Source organism: Sus scrofa, chromosome 9, assembly GCF_054392235.1.
Source record: "Sus scrofa isolate SSC_HxYL_T2T_F1_AM1 chromosome 9, Sscrofa_HxYL_maternal_Yorkshire_Landrace_v2.0, whole genome shotgun sequence".
In the NCBI taxonomy this organism is placed as follows: Eukaryota; Metazoa; Chordata; class Mammalia; order Artiodactyla; family Suidae; genus Sus; species Sus scrofa.
Window position 1 is genome coordinate 90,044,011 of NC_139391.1, and position 21,149 is coordinate 90,065,159.

Sequence of the window (21,149 nt, forward strand, 5' to 3'; positions counted from 1 at the left end):
TTTATTTTACATGAGCAAAGGTGGAAAAGTGATGAATGAGCATACTGAACAACTTCCTAGCTGAGAATTTTGACCTTCTGGGTATATATCACCACTGCCATGGTCTAAGCCTTTCTACTAAATCCCTTGAGCAACCCCAAATTGATATTGTTATTCAAAAGAAATTTTTCTTATGTAAAGAGATACTAGTATAGTTACACAGCAAGTCACCATATAATCTGATCTTAGCATAGACATGTCTCTGAAAAACCCAGGATGCTGCTTTTCCTTCAACCATCCATCAAGTTGATGACTGAGAATGTAAGACAATTCTATTTCTGATATTCCACTTTCCCCCTGCCCAAACCAAGAACACCTTGTTTCATCGATTTATGAAACATTTAAAATTTCATCTAAGATAGATAAATTGATGTGCAAGTGATATCTCTATTGAGAAAAGAGAAAATTCTGCTAATTTTTCTATTTCTTGAATAAGAGGAGGGGCTAACCCAAAAGTCATTCGTCAACCACCATGTGGAATCACTTATGCCAGACCAAGCCATCAATTAAATTGGAAAGCACTGCCCTATATGTACTAGATTGTAGAAAAAAATGCTTATACAAATGAGAAAGGGAGCCACAAGACCATACCTGTTTGATCCAATCCCCCGAGTTCCTCCAATTCTATTACCATAGACTGTCTTTCATCACCTCCTGGATTTTCACCTACAACTGCACTGCAATACCAGCATCCAGTTACATATCCACACCACTGGTTAGCAGACAGACTAAGAAATCTCTCCAATTTAGTCATTTATGTGTCAGCAAGCAGGGAGCCCCACTTCCCTCACTGCCAGAAAACTTATTTCTGCAGCAATGGAGTGATGGCCAGACATTTACAAGCCATTTTCTTTGGCTGACAATTTTGTTTTTAAACCCTTAATGGAGCATCTGCAACTACTGTTTTATTGAACTAATTTCAAATGCAGTCATGTTTCCAGTAATCTATGACAGTTTTAAAAGTTTGAAGAGACCAGGAGTTGGAGACAGCAGTAGAGCAGATGTGTTTCATTGTGATTTGTTAACATCTTACTAAACTATGTTATAGAGACAATTCAGGAGGCAAGCATCAGCTCAAGCTACAATTTCTCTTTAAACACACATAATTCCATGTCAAGTGATCAAATGAGAACACATGAGCCACCAAACTCCCAGTCCAATATGCAACTATCAAATATGTATATATATGGAATGAGTAAAATATAGCCTTATTAAGTGACACAACAGATTAGGTTATTAATTCTAAAGAAAATACATGTACTCATTATATTCATTAAAAAAATGAAATAGTTCTCCTGTGGCACAGTGGGTTAATGATCCAACATTGTCACTGCAGCGGCTTGGGTTGCCTCTATGGTGTCAGTTCAGTCCCTGGTCCAGGAACTTTAATATGCTGTGGGTGCAGCAAAAAAAGCAAAAAAGAAGAAGAAAGAAAGAAAAAACCATTGAGCACTTACTATATTCCAGATGTTGTCTAAAGTTTATGGAATACATTAGTGACTGAGAAACGTGAGTTCAAAGAGCTTCTGTTCTGGGGAGTGGCAAAAGCAGTCCAAAACAAAAATAATAAATAAATTATAAATAATAAGTAAATTACAAATCTTCCTATAAGGTTACAAGTGCAATGAAAAGAGGAACAGGAGGAGGAGGGTAAAGGAGCTCCACAATACAGGAATTGGAGATGGGTGTCAAGTCATAGAATTGGAGTGGTTGGTATACTATCTGACAAGGTGACATTTGAACAAACACATGAAGGATGTGAGGGAGTTACCAATTCTTTTTTAAATGATAAATTATCACATCATTTAAATATGAAAAGTAAAATTTAATCTGATAAATTGAAAAAGAATCTGACAAAAGAGAGCTGAAAACTAAATTGTCAGAGAGCAAGAATGATGGCAAAAATACCTTCTCCTCAATGACTTCTCACTGCTCCTCTCAGCTGCTCTTTTTCCAGAACCCCCTTCTTCCTTATTTCCTGCTTTCCTCTTCTTTCCCTGACAAATTCATGTGCTCCCTCTTTTATACATATATTTTTCTTTTTTTCGCTTTTTGCTTTTTAGAGCTGTACCCATGGCATATGGAGGTTCCCAGGCTAGGGGTCTAATCAGAGCTACAACTGCCAGCCTACACCACAGCCACAGCAACACTAAATCCGAGCTCAGTCTGTGACCCACAACACAGCTCATGGCAACACTGGATCCTTAACCCACTGAGCGAAGCCAGGGTTTGAACCTTCAGCCTCATGGTTCCTTCAGATTCATTTCTGCGGTACAACTATGGGAACTCTGTATACATAAAATTTTCAAATCATATGAATAATTAGAAGTGCTTACAGTAATACACCATTTTCCTAGTAAACCAACATACCCACTTACCTTATTTTGCTAGAAATACCTTTTTTTTTCTTTACTCGTGTTGCAACCATCAGAATTACAGTAAAGTCTAAGTCTCATTTAATCATTTTTTTGTTCCTGAAACTATGCCCTAAACTGAAAAGTCATAAATTGAAAGCAAAATTTTTTAATTTTAAAGGCAAATTGTGAGGTAGATTGTCCCAATCAAAAATACTCAAAAAGTTTTCACAGACTGAAATATATTTATCAGATGAACAATGAGAACAAGTCTATAAAAATAGTGTGAGTAAATACAAACAAATAGTGTGAAAGTAAAACAAAGTCTGAACATAAGTTGTAATGAAGTTTATTTTACTCACCAAGGAAGGGAGAGTTTGAATAAGGGATGGCATTTGGTATGAATCTTCAGACAGGAGTCTGACGTCAAAGGTGGATGTGCTGGATATATTAGTTTCTTAGGGCTGCCATGACAAATTATCACAAGCTGGGTGGCTTGAAAAAACAGAAATTTATTCTCTCATATTTTTGAAAGCCAAAAATCCAAAATCCAGTCCAAGAGTTTTGACAAGCTTTCTGGAGTCTCTGAGGGAGAATCTGTTCCATGCCTCTCTCTGAGCTTCTGGTGATTGCCGGTAGTCCTTGGCATTCCTTGGCTTGGTACGTGCATCATTTTAACCTTTGCCTCTGTCTTTGTATGGCATTCCCTCTTTGTCTCTGTGTCCACATTTCTTTCTTCTGAAGACATGAGACGTTTGATGAGCATGCACCCCTCATCATGACCTTAGCATAATTTGTCTATATCTAGAAAAACCCATTGCCAAATAAGCTCATATTCAGAGTTTAAAAATTGACCTTACCTTTTAGGAGGACATAATTCAACCCATCAGAAAAGAATTTCTTTTCCTTAAGACTATGACCAAATTGGAATTCACATTGTGTCTTGGTGGGTTGAGAACCTTAGTATCCATGAGGATGCAGGTTCCATCCCTGGCCTCACTCAGTATGTTAAGGAGCCAGTGTTTCCACAAGCTACAGTGTAGGTTGCAGATGCAGCTCAGATCTGGTGTTGCTGTGTCTGTGGTGTAGGCTAGCAGCTGTAGCTCTGATTCAACCCCTAGCTGGCAACTTACATATATGGCAGGTGCGGCCCTAAAAAGAAAGAAAATAAAAAAGACTATGACCAAATAAAGGCTAAATCTGAGAGTGATGGAACATGTGGAAACAGGGATAAAAGAGACTAAAAGTTCAGAAGATGCTACATCTCCCTACCTGGCATACAAACACAGGGCAAAAATGCTTTGTTTCATCTAAGCATGATGCTTAATTTGAATTTGTTCAAATTAATACTTATTAGATATTATTGTGTTAAGTGTCAATTGTGTCTTTTCTTGGAAATACATTGATTTAGTATATGGTTTTCAGTACATTTAGGGTAAAGTTGTTATTCCTAAAAAATATTATTTTGAGAAAAGTGAGCTGTTATGTTGAAAACTGGTCAACTGAACAGCCATAACGTGAAGTAAATCTGTATCTTCAGGTTCAAAAACCACCTAACTGTAATCTAGATTCCTCACATATTTTCATAATAGTATACTAAAACCAGTATTTCCAATGTATGCCACCAGTAGGCCCTTAAAATTCTCGATATCCCTGTGGTGTATAATTTCCCCATAAAAATTCAAGGGAAAAGAAAAAAGGATGTTGCAATGTGGATACTGCAGGTTCATTTTCTGATCAAGTAATCTGCATAACAATTGTTACGGGTTGAATTATGTTCCTTCAAAGTACATGTTGAAGTCCTAACTCCTAGTAGCTCAGGATGTTGGCTTATTTGGAAATAGGGTCTTTGCAGATATAGTCAAGTTAAGATCAAGTCAGTAGGATCCTCATAAAAAGAGAAATTTGCATACAGTCAGACACCAGGTGAAGATAAAGGCATAACACCATGTACAGATAAAGGCTGAGGCCAAGATGAGGTATCTATAAGCCAAGAAACACCAAAGATTGCCAGAAAACCACCAGAATCTAGGAGAGAGGCATGGAACAGACTGTATTGTATAGCCAATTCTTTCAATAACTTGAACTTGGATTTATAGCCTCCAGATCTGAGACAAAAAATTTCTGTTGTTCAAGCCACCTAGTATTTAGTATTTTGCTATGGCCCTAGAAAATGACTACAACTCTTGGTGTAAGAAAACTATTTGCTTCTTGGTGTGTGGGGAGCTAAAATTGATATGACATAAAAAGTTATTTTAAAAGTTACTTCTTTTATGTCATGGAATTTCAAGGTTGTTCTTGAACAACAGTAACCTCAAATATTGAATTCCTTGGAGTTTCCATCACGGCACAGCAGAAACAAATCCAACTAGGAACCATGAAGTTGCAGGTTCGATCCCTGGCCTCGCTCAGTGGATTGAGGATCTGGCATTGCCATGAGCTGTGGTGTAGGTTGCAGGCGTGGCTCAGATCTGGCATTGCTGAGGCTATGGTATAGGCCAGCAGTTGTAGCCCTGATTAGACCCCTAGCCTGGGAACCTCCATATGCTGAGGGTGCAGCCCTAAAAATACAAAATATATATGTATATATTGAATTCCAGGTGTCTGTCCTATACTGGAGCTTCCCAGTTTAACCATGCCCATGCCTCTCCAGGAGAATATGGTTTAATTATCTCCCCATCAACGAGAGATCAAGCTCAGGTTCCTATAGCAAGTGTGATCAGTGGTTGAAGTTGTATCTCTTCTTTCACTTTCAGTGACTAACTCCAAAGGGGAGTCTGAGATGGCACTGAAATATAACAGATATGTAGCAGTAACTCTTCACTATCAACACAGTATCCATGTTTTTACTCTTTCCTTTATCAGAGACAATAGGGGGAGGCAGTGTACCCAGCTAAAATATATTTCTCAGCATCACTTGCTGAAAGGATGGGCAATAAGATAAGCATATTTCATAAACAAGATGTAATTAGTTGGATGAGATCTCTGGAAAAGTTTATTGAACTGACAAATGTCTTTTCTTTTCTTCTTTCTCAAAACCTAGTTGTAAGGTTTTAAAGTCCAGTGGCCATTTGGGGACCATAAATGGAAGGCTAAGAAATTCATCCAGAATCCTTGACTCTCTTATGCTATTGAATGGCTATCAGTAAATGCCTATCTTTATACATTTTATTGATTGACAAAAATACAGCCATATGTGTTTAAATCACTCTAGTCAGCAGTCTGATACTGGTCCCCAAAGGTAATTCTAAATCTATATATAGTAGACATTTCCTTGGTTTCTACACTTCCAGGTAGCTTCATTTGAACTTTTCACACTTTACAATGGAGATTAGTACACTAACATTCTTCATTTTTGTCAATGAAATAAATGTTTCACCATGAGAACATACTACACATTTCAAGGAATATACGTCTAATGAAACCACAATTAATTATTACACATTATTAATGTTTTAAAAATTGATTAAATATTTTAAATTTGAGGTTTATTCTTATTTTATCTGGCAGCTACTTCAGAAACAAAGAAAATACCCTGCCCCCACCAAAACCCTGTGAATTACTTTAACCTTTTTAAATTAATAAGAATGAGAAATCATTTTTCAACTGCCACAGAACTGGTAAGACCTAATTGTTTGATGTGAGTTTAATAGTTTTAAATTTTGTGGGTGGCTAAAATATATGAAGGTAGCAATAGTTATTCACTGAGATCTCTCCAAATAGCTTCAGTAGCAGAGGAGTGGAAAAAGTAGAAATTTAAAAAAGGAAAAACTTGAAGAACTCTTTATTCTTTTGGTAACTCTTTTTTATAACCCAAAGAATGTCTACAGCATAATTCTAAGAAGAGTGTAGACAGTTGTAACATGGAAAACACTTTTAAAAATATACTACAGAAACACTTATCTGGTGACCTACTGGGTAGGTCTGTTTTATTCATGTCCTATGGTTAAGAGAATGAATTGAAATCAATCTTTGAATTAAAGAAATTAGAGGAAAAAGGATGCTGTCATCTGAATTCCTTCTAAATTGAGGCCACAGCACTGCCTAAGATTAAGCTTATATACTCTATCATATTATGAAGTTAAAATGTGAGGAAAGAAAGAAAGAGAGGAAGGAAGAAAAGAGGGAGGGAGGAAGGGAGGAAGGAAGGCTGAAGGAAGGAAGGAGGGAAGTTTTTAGGAGAATTTTCTATGTTTGCCTACTTAAAAGAGCTTACTAAAGAATTTTCATCATCAGTTTCCCCCTTAAAATTGTATTATTTCACTTAAGAAGTCTTAGCTCTGTTCAAGTACTTGGCATTGTTTCTTTAAGGGTGTCACCTTCCATGTGAAAAACAAAACAAAACAAAACTAACACACAAAAAAAACCAAGTTGCCCATGATGACCAGTACCTGAGATGCTTCAGACAGTTTAGTTTTTCTTCTTGTCTACAACTAGGCTCAGCAAAACTTTTAGTGAAGGGCACAATTTAAAATATTTTAAATTGATTACCATTCCAGAAAAGTCAGCCACCGAAACCTTCTAGGATAGGTCTTCCCAGGCTTGTAAGTCACTCATTGACAATCTTAAGCAGCAACAGACTTCACTGAGGAAACAGACTACAGTTCTTAGCCAAAGGAACGAAGTCACAAGTGGCTCTAGCATTCTCATCTTTCTTTCCTCCCAGGTGTCGACTTTCACTTTAGGACTTCTGATTCTGTTACTATTGTAAGTGTTTCTTCTTCCCTTTCAGTCAACATTCTCTTATCTTTTTTATTTTAAAGGCTATTATCCTTCCAAGTCCTACCTCTGAATGATGACATTTTTTAGCTCTTTGACACCGTGATACTTCAGTGTAATATCTCAAATGCATATGGCCTCTTAGAATATAATAAGACTTCATTATTTCTGATGAGGTAGGTCAGGTAGGGAGAATCATAAATATAATTTTGGACACTGAGGATTAGAACAGCTATTTGTAACTCAACCAGGATCATATATATATATTAGATGACTGAGCCAAGACTAGCAGCCTGCCTTCAGCTTCCTTGTCCAGTTCTTCATTCACTCTGCTGTGCTTCTACACCCTCTTTGGAAATGGGTGCTTTACCCCTTCAAAGAGGAAGGTGATTAAAGTGACTCGTGAGAGAGAGAGAATTCTCTTACAGTCAGACCTGCCTCCGTATTGAATTATTAACACTGGTGAAATTTTGAGAGGTTACTAAGGTACAGGAAAATGTCAGTTTGAAATAAGCAATTTACATTACGTTACTCTTGACAATTAGGTCATTTACCAAAACCATGATATTCAATGCCATTCATTGCAAATCTAACACAAAGCCATTCTTAAAGGCTGAACAACTGATAAATGTTTCCACAGGTATCCTTTGCCTGAATTATGTGGGTAGCTTAGGGATTTTTATGGATCTAGGTACAGAATGTCATAACAATGTCTGCTTGGATCAGAGGGCTTTTGCTTCCAGATTTATAGGACATTTGGCTTGTATTCTTTATTCCTCTATCTCATCAGTTATTTCTAAGGAGACCTATACTGCCACAGTCTTGGAAAATGGTCTTCGGGGTTAGCGAAGCATGAAGATTGGTGGCAAAAATCCAGTTTTTCTCTTCTATTCTTCCAATTCCTACTTAATTTTAGCTCCATCTGCAGCCATGAGAATCAGCCTAGCACACTACAAAAATAAGGTTAAGTAAGCACATCCAGAGCCTAAAGAAATTAAAACAAACTTTGTAGATAAGGGTATAAGTAGCTGCAAACTTAAAAACCATGAATATCTGTATTTTCTCTTGATTATTTTTCTGTTTTTCTTAGCCATCTAATAAAGATGAGACATTCTGAGTTTATTCATTGGAGAAAAAATGATAAAACTTCTCTCACATTAATAAGTAATGTGCTAAATCAATTATCCATTCAAGAAGTACTTATTGAGAGCTTATTCTGAGAGACTATGGTAAGTACTGGGGATGTAATATGAACCAGGCAAGTATGGTCTTGCCTTCATGAAGCTTACAGTCTGATGGAAATGTACAAAAGTAAAATTAAAAATTAAACATAAAAGCTACAACAGTGAAAATATAGAATTCTATGAGAAAATTTAGAACTAAATATTCCCATGGGCATATCTAAGATTAAATGCAATCCACTGTATAACTGATTTAACTCAATTCAAATAGTTTGAGTTATATGGAAATCAAAATAAATAAGGGTGATATAAGAATAGCCCTGAGCTTGTTATAACAGAGAAAATGTAGATCATTCTTAAACTTGAACCCATTAATAATTTCTATATTATATTAATTGAAATGCAGTGTCTTATAATACTATGTGATGTCATCTAAGTATAAAGAGATTATTTTGAACATTAGAATAAAATAAAAAGACATGCTCTCTTATGCTAATAATTTTTTGTAACAGTAGGACTATCCTCCATGGTTTATGTCTTAAATTGGGTGCACTTACAGGTTTAATTCCCTGAGAAAATAAAACCACCAAAATCCATGAATATGTTAGGGGATGGGCAATTACCGCTAATGTTTTTCTATATTAAAAGTATTAAAATTACATTATACTATAAAGTAGTCAGTGCTTTAGTATGGTCACAAATATATATAACATTTTAAAATTGCTTACCTAAATTCATTGCTAAGAAGATATGAATAATAGCCTGATCCTGATTTTGTTTTATTTTGTTTTTTAGACCCTCTCCCATTATATATAAGTCTCTGGGCCAGGGATCGAATCTGCATCTCCCCAGCAACCCGAGCTGGTGCAGTCGGATCCTTAACCCCCAGCACGAATTCCTGATCCTGTTTTTAATAATCAAAAAATAATAATGAACTTGAGCACATTTCAAATTACTTTTCATAACTCACCACATTTACATAGTGTTTCTATGAGGAATAGCCAAGAAACCTTGGTAAGATTCTATACTGATTTTATAATGTCATTCCATGGAAGGAAATTTTGTGGTAGAACACTTAAACTTCCACTCCAAAAATCTTAGCTCTGAGTTGATGTCTTGAAAAACACTATCACCACCAACCAAACTGAATGGACAGGAACATTTGTTTCTATTTATGGGTATGTACTGCTCTCATATTGTTTAGAAACTACTTTCCACAAGAACTCTATTCCTTACATCAAGACAGCCCAACTGGGACAGGTGATAATAGATGCCAAAGATTAGCCAGCTGGATTTTGAAGGTTTATCATAATTTGAAGTACCTTTAAATTTTAGGGAGTTCCCACTGTGGCTGGGCAGAAACGAATCTGGTCAGTATCCATGAGGACATAGGTTTGACCCCTGGCCTGGCTCAGTGGGCTAAGGATCTAGCATTGCCATGAATTGTGGTATAGGTCACAAACTTGGTTTGGATTTGGCGTTGCTGTGGCTATGGCGTACGCCAGCAGACGTAGCTCGGATTTGACCCCTAGCCTAGGAACCACCATATACTGTGGGGGCAGCCCTAAAAAAACAAACAAACAAAAATCCTTTAACTTTTAGTAGTAGGTATAAGACTGTTGAATTTTAGTCTTGAGTTAGGTCAGACATATTGAGGTCAATTTAATAAAGAAATACCTTATTGAAGACTTATTCTTCCTTGTCTTTCTAACACAATGCATATCCACTTGATCACTGATGCAAATTTAACTACAAGGTATCCATGGAACTGACAGGGATCACAGTCTTCCAAGCCACAGACTCTGAGTAAATATTTGCCAACACAGAATGATATCAGTCCAAAATAAATATTTTCTAATTTCTCCATCTAGACATGTCTCCTAAAAGGCTACCAATTCCAACAGTTTCCGTATCTACAGCTATAGCCAAACCTATTTTAAAGCAGATAATACAAAACACACACACAATTTTTTTAATGTTCATAATTCCTAAGAGAGTAGTTGTCAACTGTCCAGAGAATGTGTCTTTGTGGGCCAAACCACAGAGAAATATTCTTATCTAGTGTATATTTATTTTACTATTTGCCATATCAGAAATATAATCCAAATTTCCCTTTCTTCATAAAATGTTAATATATGTGTTGTAATCTGAAGCTGGAAATATCTGTCATAACCAGTGTTTTAAAAGAATAGCAAAATAAAAAATTTCATATTATATCCAGATATTTTGACTTAATACATTTTTAAAACTTCTACATTTATATAACAAGCCTCAAATAACATTTAAATTATGTATAATATTCAAAAATAGAAATATATTCTTATTCTTTATGTTTCAAGAGAAAATAATTCTTGAATTAATACACTTTCTGTTAGTATTTTAATTTTGTATATGTATATAGTACATACTCGAAAAAGATTTTGAATTTATTGAAAGAACAAATTAAGTATATAATTGTATACATATATCTAGCCACATTAGCATAATGTTCTAATATTCTAAACATTCATATATATGGTCGAATTTAAAACCCCTTTTCACTAATATTCTAAACATTCATATAGCCAGTCCAATATAAAACCCTTTTTCACTAATCCACTTAAAAATGCCACTTTCAAAATAATAAAATAGAAGTTTCCATTGTGGCTCAGCAGAAATGAGCCCAACTAGTATTTGTGAAGATGTAGATACAATCCCTGGCCTCACTCAGTGAGTTAAGGATCCTGTGTTGCCGTGCACTCTGGTGTAGGTTACAGATGAGGCTAGGATCCCCTGATGCTGTGACTGGTGTAGGCTGGAAGCTGCAGCTCCAATTGGACCCCTGTCCTGGGAACTTCCATATGCCACAGGTACAGCCCTAAAAAGCAAAAACAAACAAACAAACCCCTAAAAAAAAAGAAAAGACTCAATAAAATATATTCATGATTATTTTTAAAAAATCTTGCTTTCTATTTATTTTTTCTTTTTATGGCCACATCTGTGGTATATGAAAGTTCCCAGGCTAGGGGTCAAATCAGAGCTACAGCTGCCAGCCTACCCACAGCCACAGCAACAGCAACACTGGATCCCAGCTGCATCTATGCCAAAGCTTGCAGCAATGCATGGTCCTCAACCCACTGAGCAAGACCAGAGATTGAACCTACATCCCACTGAGCCACAATGGGAACTCCAGTCTTCTAATTTTTAAAATAACAATTTCTAATTAAAGTTTGATTTTTAAAAAAATTTGTAGCTTAAGGAATTTGAATGAACACACACATCTGCCTTCCCTTCCTGTGACACCCCATTAAAATGACAGTAAAACAATAACAAAAACAAACAACAACAATAAAGAGTACATTCCTAACAGTGAAAGGAATGGAAGGAGAATTTAACAAGAAGTAGATGAGGAGAATTGATTTTCTGGCAGTTGGACAGCCTATATATCCTAACATAACTTGCCCTCGTAGAAATTAAAAACACTGGATACAATGTATACAGTTAAATTTGGGGGTATGCTATAACGATGTAAGGATTATGTGAGGCAAAACTTTGTTTTTACCTGGAAGATATTGTTAAACCTAGGTAATCCTGAGCTACAGTTTCCAAGGTTTTGCAGATGATGGGAAACATGAAATAAACCCTTAGAGCCAAGAAAATATGGAACTCTTACAGATGGCTTTTCTACATTAACTGGAGCAGACATGGTGCCATAGTCTTGGTTCGTATATAGGCAAATGCTGTCTCTACAATCCCCTACTTACACACTCTTACCCCCTCCCCAACTTCCACCACAGCCTACATCTTTCTGGCCAATGGTGTGAAGAAAAACTGCCTTAATTGAAATGTGGTGCTGGCAGAGGAAAAAAAAAATTAACTCTCTTAAGAATTCATAAATACAAATAGTTTTGAATGAATTTTACAAATAAATGCTATATAACCTGGAATGCCTGAAGAATTTTGAGTCATGAGTTTATTTTGAAGTGGTCCAGGATTAACAGTAAGTATAGGCACTTATAGAAACAACCTCGCATCTTTTCTGAGGGACACCAGTCTTAAACTAAGGCCTTAAGGAAATACCAGATAAATTTCCAAGAATATGAACTCATACAAAAATCATCACATATATAGGAAATCAGGCACCATGAAGGAAAACTAGCAGAGTTAACAAAAGCAGAATCAGACAAAAAAGAAACAAACAAGGACAACAATTAAAAATTATTAATGAGGAGTTCCCGTCGTGGCACAGTGGTTAATGAATCCAACGAGGAACCATGAGGTTGCAGGTTCGATCCCTGGCCTTGCTCAGTGGGTTAAGGATCCAGTGTTGCCGTGAGCTGTGGTGTAGGTCGCAGACGAGGCTCGGATCCCACATTGCTGTGGCTGTGGCATAGGCTGGCAGCTACAGTTCTGATTAGACCCCTAGCCTGGGAACCTCCATATGCCACAGGAGCAGCCCTAGAAAAAGGCAAAAAGACAAAAAAAAAAAAAAAAAATTAGTAATGAACATGGTACATAATAATCCAATTACATCAATAATCACTTTGAATTTTTAAATGCACCAATCAAAAAACAGAGATTTTCAGAATGGTTCTAAAAACAAGATCCAAAGTTTTAGAATCTAAATATCTAGGAATTCCATTAGTGGTTCAGTGTTAATGAAGCCAACTAGTATCCATGAGGACAAGGGTTCGATCCCTGGCCTCACTCAATGGGTTAAGGATCTGCTGTTGCCGTGAGCTGTGGTGTAGGCTGCAGATGTGGCTCGGATCCTGCATTGCTGTGGCTGTGGTGTAGGCTAGCAGCTACAGCTCCAATTCGACCCCTAGCCTGGGAATCTCCATATGCCATAGGTGCGGGCCTAAAAAGACGAAAAAAAAAAGAAAGAAAAAGATCTAAAAACCATATGCTGTCTACAAATAAACCACTTTTAAGATAAAGACAGATATAGATGAAAACTAAGTTGAGAAAAGTATACCAGACTAACGCTAATCAAAAGAAAGCAAGAGTAACCATATTAATTTCAAGCAGAGCAGAACTCAATACCACCATCAATCAAAGGGATATGACTGACATCTCTAGACTTATTCATCCAACAACAAAGTGCATATTCTTCTCAAGCTTATACAGAACATTCCCCAAGACAGACGACATTTGCGGCCATAAAATATACCTTAACAAATTTAAAAAGACAAAAATCATACAATGTGTGCTATTAGACCACAATGGGATTAAACTAGAAATCAATAACAGAAAAACATTTGGGAAAAATACTGTATCTGAGAAAAGCTAAAAATACATGGAGATTACACAAAACACTTCAAAGGAACACATACATGGGTCAAAGAAGAAATCTCAAGGGAAATTTTAAAACATTTTAAACAAAATGAAAATCCAACTTATCAAATTGTGTGGGGATGCAGAAAAGTAGTGGCTGGAGCAAAATTTATAGTATCAAATGTATACATTAAAAACGAAGAAATATCTAAAAATCAATCATCTAAGTTTCCAACTCAGGAGACTAGGGAGAAAAAAAGAATTAATCCAAAGCAAGCAGGAAAAAAAATAAGAAGAATTAGAGCAGAAGTCAAAAAAATTGAAAACAAGTCAATAGTTAGTAACAAAATAGTTGTTTCTTTAAAAAGATTAATAAATTTGATTAGCCTCTTTCCAGACTATAATAAAAAAAAGAGAGAACACATATTACTACTATCAGAAATGAAGGAGGAAGCATCACTACACATTCTACGGACATTAAAAGGATAATAGAGGAATACCATGGACAGCCCTATGCCCACAAATTTGAAAATCTACATGAAATGGACCAATTCCTCGAAAGATACAATTTGCCAGGAAGATGTGGACTATCTCAATAGATTAATATCTATTAAAGATATTGAGTCAATAATTACTCATACTCAAAAACAGAAAGCAAGCACCTGGTCCAGATGAGTTCACTGGTAAATTCTACCACATATTTACGGAAGAAATTATAACAATTCTGTATTATCGCTCTCAGAAGATAAAACCAAAGGCAATACTTCCTAACTCATTTTATGAAGCTAGCACTACCTTAATTAAAAAAAAAAAAAGACATCATAAGAAAACCAGAGACAACTATTTCTCATGAACAAAACTGTAAAAAGCCTCAACAAAATATTAGGAATTTGGATCTAACAATGTATTAAAAGAATTATTCACCACAACCAAGTGGGATTTATCCCGGGTATGCAAGGCTGATTCACCATTTGAAAATCAGTTAATATAATCCATCGCATCCACAGACAAAAAAGAAAGATCATATCAGTAGATGTATACAAAGCATTTCACAAAATTTAACACCCATTTATGATTTAAAAAAAAAACCCTCAGTAAGCTAAGAATAAAGGGGGTGAACGTCTTCAACTTAATATCTATCAAAAAAAAATCCGTAGCTAATATCATACTTAATGGTGAGAAATTCAAAGCATTCCTACTAAGATCAGATGAGGATGTCCCCTTTTCAACACTGTACTTGAATTGCTAACTAAGACAAGGGAAAAAAAGATATAGATATTGAAAAAGAAGACATAAAACTGTCTTTGCATATGACATGTAAATAATCTGAAAGAAATGACAAAAAACTCCTGGGACTAATAAGCAATTATAGAAAAGTTGCAGGATACAAGGTTAGTATACAAGTCAGTCATTTTCACATACCAGCAATGAACAAGTGAAATCTAGAATTAAAAACACAATACCATTTACATTAGTACTGAAAAAATGTAATATTTGGGTACAAATCTACAAGAGATATACGGGATCTATGTGAGGAAAACTATAAAACTCCAGGAGTTCCTGTCATGGCTCAGGGGCAATGAACCGTACTAGTATCCACAAAGATGCGGGTTTGACTCCTGGCCTCGCTCAGTTGGTTAAGGATCTGGTATTGCTGGGGCTGTGGTGTAGGATGGCAGCTACAGCTCTGATTTGACCCCTAGCCTGGGAACCTCCATATGCTGCAGGTGCGGCCCTAAAAAGCAAAACAAAACAAAAAAACAGAAAACAAAACAACCAACCTATAAAACTCTGATGAATAACATCAAAGAATAATTAAAGGGAGAGATATTCCACCTCTGACTCAATATTATCAACACATCAGTTCTTTCCTACTTGATCTATAGATTCAATACATTCTTAATCAAAATACCAGCAAGTTATCTTGTAGATATCAACAGACTGATTCTAAAGTTTCTACGGAGAGACAGAAGACCCAGAACAGCCAACACAATGTTGAAGGAGAAGAACAAACTGGAGGACATCACTCAATTTTAAGACTTACTATGCAACTGTGGTATTCAAGACAGTGTGATATTGGTGAAAAAATACACAGATCAGTGGAGCAGACTGGAGAACCCATAAACAGAACCATACAAATCTCATCTTTGACAAGGAGCAGAGGTCATACAAAAAGGAAAGATAATCTCTTCAACAAATGGTGCTGTAATGACTGGACACCTACATGCAAAAAAATAATCTCAACCCAGACTTTACGTCTTTAACAACAATTAAGTGAAAATGGATCCCATACTTAGATGTAAAATATACAACTATAAAATCCTAGATGATCACACAGGAGAACACTTATACGACCTTGGGTTAGCAATGACTTAAGATATAACATCAAAGGCACAATCTATGAAAGAAAGAATTGATAAAGTGGGCTTCATTAAAACTAAAAACTTCTGCTATATAAAAGACAATGTCAAGAGAAAAAGAAGGCGAATTACATAACGAGAGGAAATATTTGCAAAAGACATAGGTAGTAAAGGATTGTTATCCAAAAATATACAATAACTCTTTAAAACTTGACAATAAGGAAATAAATGACCTAAAAAAATGGACCAAAAATCTGAATAGACACCTCACTAAAGAAGGGATACAGATGTCAAATAAGCATATAGAAAGATGATCCATCTGTGCCATCAGGGAAATGAAAGTTAGCACAATAACGAGATTCCACTGCATATCTATTAAGTGCCCAGAATGGTCCGTATTCAAATCTGGAACACTGACAATACCAAATGCTGGCAAGGATGTGGAGCAATGGGAACTCTCACACCTTGATGGTGGGAATGAAAAATGGTACAGCCACTTTGCAAGACAGTTTGGCAGTTTCTTGCAAAACTAAACATATTCTTACTATGTGATCCACCAGTCACTCTGGATAGTTACTCCCAAAAGTTGAAAACTGATATCCACACAAATACCTGCACACATATATACCTAGCAGTTTATTCATAATTTCTAAAACTTGGAAGCAATCAAGATGATTTCAGTAGGTAAATGGATATATATACTTTGGTACATTGAGACAATGGATTATTACTCAGTAGTAAATAGAAATAAGCTATCAAACCATGAAAAGACTTGAAGGTATTTTCTCAGGTCAGTCTCCCAAAGCAATAGAAATTAGAGCAAAAATAAACCCATGGGACCTAATCAAACTGAAAAGCTTTTGCACAGCAAAGGAAACCAAGAAGAAAACAAAAAGACAACTTTCAAAATGGGAGAAAATAGTTCCAAATGATGCAACTGACAAGGGCTTAATCTCTAGAATATATAAACAACTTATACAACCCAACAGCAAAAAAGCCAATCAATCAATGGAAAAATGGGCAAAAGACCTGAATAGACATTTCTTCAAGGAAGATATACAGATGGCCAGCAAACACATGAAAAAATGCTCAACATCGCTGATTATAAGAGAAATGCAAATCAAAACTACCATGAGATACCACCTCACACCAGGCAGAATGGCCATCATTAATAAATCCACAAATAACAAGTGCTGGAGGGGCTGTGGAGAAAAGGGAACCCTCCTGCACTGCTGGTGGGAATGTAAACTGGTACAGCCACTATGGAAAACAGTTTGGAGATATCTTAGAAATCTATACATAGAACTTCCATATGACCCCACAATCCCACTCTTGGGCATATATCCGGACAAAACTCTACTTAAAAGAGACACATGCACCCGCATGTTCATTACAGCCCTATTCACAATAGCCAAGACATGGAAACAACCCAAATGTCCATCGACAGATGATTGGATTCGGAAGAGGTGGTATATATACACAATGGAATACTACTCAGCCATAAAAAAGAATGACATAATGCCATTTGCAGCAACAGGGATGGAACTAGAGACTCTCATCCTGAGTGAAATGAGCCAGAAAGACAAAGACAAATACCATATGATATCACTTATAACTGGAATCTAATATCCAGCACAAATGAACATCTCCTCAGAAAAGAAAATCATGGACTTGGAGAAGAGACTTGTGGCTGCCTGATGGGAGGGGGAGGGAGTGGGAGGGATCGGGAGCTTGGGGTTATCAGACACAATTTAGAATAGATTTACAAGGAGATCCTGCTGAGTAGCATTGAGAACTTTGTCTAGATCCTCATGTTGCAACAGGACAAAGGGTGGGGGAAAAAATGTAATTGTAATGTATACATGTAAGGATAACTTGATCCCCTTGCTGTACAGTGGGAAAATAAAATAAAATAAAATATTAAAAAAAAGACTTGAAGGAACCTTAAATGCATATTACTAAGTAAAATAAATCCATCTGAAATTATGTACAATATAAGTTCAATTCTATTGCATTCTGGAAAAATGAAATTATGGAAACATAAAAACATCAGTGGTTGCCATAGGCTGGGGCAGGGGGAAGGATGAATAAATATAGCACATAGGATTTTTAGAGGACTGAAAATATTCTGTATGGTAGCATAATGGCACATATCACTATACATTCCTCCAAACCCATAGAATGTACAAAACCAAGAGTGAACCAGAATGTAAACTATAGACTTGGGGTCATTATGATTATAATATGTTAATGTAGATTCATCAGCTATAACAACTATACAAGTCTGATGAGGGATGATGTTGATAATGGGGAGGCGATGCGTGTATGTGGCCAGAGATATAGGAGAAATCTCCAAAACTTCCCCTCAATTTTGCTGTGAACCTAAACTTTTCTTTTAAAAAAGTTTTTTTCTTTCAAGATCAGGCTTAAGAAAATAAATGTTTTATATTAAAAATAAAAACAAGTAGTAGAACACAAAATTAAAACAGAAGTATCTGCCTCTTTGGAGCAGAACCGTGGGTAAAAACACACGTGGGTTAGAGAACTGCTATTTTTCATTATAAGCCCTCCTGTACTAGGTGATCTTCTTCCTAATAAAATGAACCACTCTCATCTAATTGATAAATGGATAAACAACACAACACCAATATAAAATGACTATTGCACAGAACTTTCATCATTCATTTAACTAGTGGCGATCCAGCCTTATTTTACATCCTCCCTGTGACACTATTTTTACTTCTGTGGCAATATGTGCTATCCCATATCATGAGGTATAATTATATCTATTCTCTTTTGCATAAAGAGAGACTTAAAAAATCCCAGAGCTGAGCTTTAGGAAGTTTCTTCAACAGCTTATAAAGTATTTTCTAATCATCACTCTAAGTGAGCTGAGTGGCATGTCAATCACAGAAAAACAGAAAGAGGCAACTGAGAGTCTCTGGGATCATTCAAGCTAATTTATAGCCAGAGTACATCTGGAATTTAAAGATCCCTCAGAACTGCCCAGATGGCAGCTCAGCTCTCTGATAAGTGGTGCCCCTTAACTGGAACACACCCAAAGACAGACAGCAATGCTCCAGGTCTGAGATTCACTCAATGAACCTGCCAGTGACCCAGGACCAGGGAGCAGGACTCACCTCTGAGTTAGTCCCATTCTGCCCCTCATTAACCTTGTACCAAGCTCCCCTGATTTTTGTTGTTGCTGTTATTGTTGTTGGTTTAACAGAATTTACAAATGAAGAAAATCTTGGAGGACAAATATTTCCCCCTTTCTTCATGTAGGATCAGGGATGACAAACCATAAACTTGTCCCCTGCTGAGGTGGCTGATGCCTCAATAGGTGGTTTCCCATCTATGCTATTAAAAGGACATGGTTCTAGATGCGTCAAAGAGAATGTATCAACTCATTACGGACCAAGTGTATTCTCTTCCTCCTACAGTTAAAAGAAGAAAAAGCAAAGTTCCAATCTTGTCTTCCTACTGCTAGTTGTAATTCAGTATTCCCTCCAATTTTCTTTCCAAGAGATTCCTCCCAATACATAGCAACCCAGGAACATGGAAACCCCAAACCACACCTTTCTAAAACTATCTCATCTTGGCAACAACTGTACAATACAGTAGGATATTGTACCAAAGAGATAACTGATATCCCAGTTTTTATTTTTTTATGTCTTGTTTACTAACTCACACATGTTCGCATGTCCTGTCTTTACTATACAGTCTCTAAAGCTTTATCAGGACTGAATGAATCTTGCATTTCATATAATCCTCAAAGCTATGCAAAAAAGAGAAGAGAAAATAATTTCACAGACTAGGTTCCCAAAAAGAATGGGTCAGTAAGAAATCATTGCCAATCTCATCATGAAATTGGTGTACTAGTTCGTAGTACTTAATATACATTAGCACAATATAATCACTGTGATGATATAATAACCACAAACACATCAGAATCATGTTTCACCTCATTGGACTTGCAGATGCTTCCCATTCTCATGCAGAAAGCACATTTTCAAAGAGCAGTTTACCTAAACCTGAATCATGAATAGTACACCTTCACCTTCATATTCAAAGACATGATTAGGTTCAAGAAATGTGTATTTCCTCCAAATCTCTAAGACATTTTAAAGAGCCTGCATGTATGGAGGGCAGGGGTTCAACTGCACACATGCACAGATGAAGTCAATATGCCCACAAACACACGTCATGAACACTGGCCTTTGTGCTATTCCTCCAACGCACCACATGTCCCATTGGCTTAGAGTTCTTCACTCCGACTCTTCTGCCTGCCATGCTCTCCTGGAGGCTGCAACATGGTTTGCTCCTGCCTCAACTCTATGCTTTGTTCAAATAACGCTCTTCTTAATAGTATGTCCCCAGATCACCAAATTCCAAATTATAGCTCCTCCATCTCCGCACACTATACCCTTCATCCCTGTTTTATTTTTTCCAAAGCACTAATACCTTACATTGTATCAATAACTTACTAATTTATTTTGTTCTCTAACACCAGTATGCCTGGCACATCAAGATATTCAAAAAGGAGTTCATGTTGTGGTTCAGCAGTTTAAGAACCCAACTAGTATCCATGAGGATTTGGGTTAGATCCCTGGGCTCGCTCAGTGAGTTAAGGATCTGGTGTTGCTTCAAGCCGCAGTGAAGACCACAGATGTGGCTCATATCTGGCCTTGCTGTGGCTGTGGGGTAGGCTGGCAGCTGCAGCTCCGATTTGACCTCTAGCCCAGGAACTTCCATATGCACCAAGTGTTATTCCTTTAAAAAGAAAAAAAAAAAAAAAAAAAAAAGAGAGAGAGAGACTCGAAAAAGCATTTTTTGAATGCTTGAATGAATCTGAAGACGATGCAAATGATATCAACCTGATAAACTTTTATGTCAGTTTTCTACTATAAACATGCATTTGTTTACACTTCAATAAAAATATGTTCTTTCCAATATCCAAATTTTTTCCCCCTCAGAAGGTTTACTGGCTTCCCCCATTTTCAACTGCTAATGATACTTCTAGTCTGTTTTCATCCAGTGTTTATTTGACATTTCCTAGTTCATGGAGGACGACGTCAACAAAGAGGGGTTTTCCAAGCAAAAAAAAAAAAAAAAAAAAAAAAAGTCTCACAAAGAAAAAAAAAATCTTGGTACAGCGAAGAAGAGATATGCTGCAGGAAATCATGTAAACAAAGTGAAAAATATCTGGGAATTTTAGGCAAGTGGTCCCCCCCGGAAGG

The 21,149-nt window shown here is 36.4% G+C and overlaps 1 protein-coding gene across 5 annotated transcripts in view; it reads right to left on the reverse strand.

Moving 5' to 3' along the window:
• Nucleotides 1–21,149, reverse strand: part of LOC110255479 (uncharacterized) — a 109,267-nt gene that overhangs the window by 64,700 nt on the left and 23,418 nt on the right. The window contains exon 1 of one of the 5 annotated variants that reach the window (XR_002335844.2): nt 2,756–3,131. The exons of the other annotated variants lie outside the window; for them this stretch is intronic. The gene's annotated coding sequence lies outside the window, so the exon portion shown is untranslated. Of the gene's footprint in view, nt 1–2,755; nt 3,132–21,149 lie in introns of those variants that run through there. 5 annotated transcript variants of the gene reach the window in all.